This window comes from Penaeus monodon, chromosome 23 (assembly GCF_015228065.2).
Source record: "Penaeus monodon isolate SGIC_2016 chromosome 23, NSTDA_Pmon_1, whole genome shotgun sequence".
NCBI lineage: Eukaryota > Metazoa > Arthropoda > Malacostraca > Decapoda > Penaeidae > Penaeus > Penaeus monodon.
The window spans coordinates 44,172,740-44,173,198 of NC_051408.1; the positions used below are offsets into that span (position 1 = coordinate 44,172,740).

The 459-nt window shown below is 41.4% G+C and overlaps 1 protein-coding gene across 1 annotated transcript in view; it reads right to left on the reverse strand.

Moving 5' to 3' along the window:
* The window catches only part of LOC119588328 (venom serine protease-like), a gene marked incomplete at its 5' end in the record, with an annotated part of 10,574 nt that overhangs the window by 464 nt on the left and 9,651 nt on the right, over nt 1–459 (reverse strand).

Below are 459 nucleotides of genomic sequence, written 5' to 3' on the forward strand. Positions count from 1 at the left end.
CCAACAAACAGCCAGAAGGATGGAGAGACAGAAACGGAAATGGCTGAAGAGAAAAGGGAATGCCTGCGACGCCCACTTCTTGCCAAAAAGACAAAATGAACATTCCTCTGTTTTTCCCTCCTCCATTTTCCGAGTGTCCTTTCACAAAAATCCCAATGCTCGACGTTGCACAAACTGATATTCCAAACCTAAAAGAATGTCATTCCTTCTGCTCATTTCCCAACCTTTCGCGATCCCTGTCTCAAATCTCGATATATATTTTCAGGCTAAAGAGAAAAAGGTAATAATCAGCAATCTTTACAAACTTTAGTTATCTAACTGTAATGCAGTTCGATAATCACTTACATGTTTTCATGGGATAACCTTAAGTACGAGTGCCGAGCAGCGCCTCGCAAATTTTCTTCATCATCATTCATCCTCACGCCGAGGTTACTCATCATTCATGGATATTCTCCACAC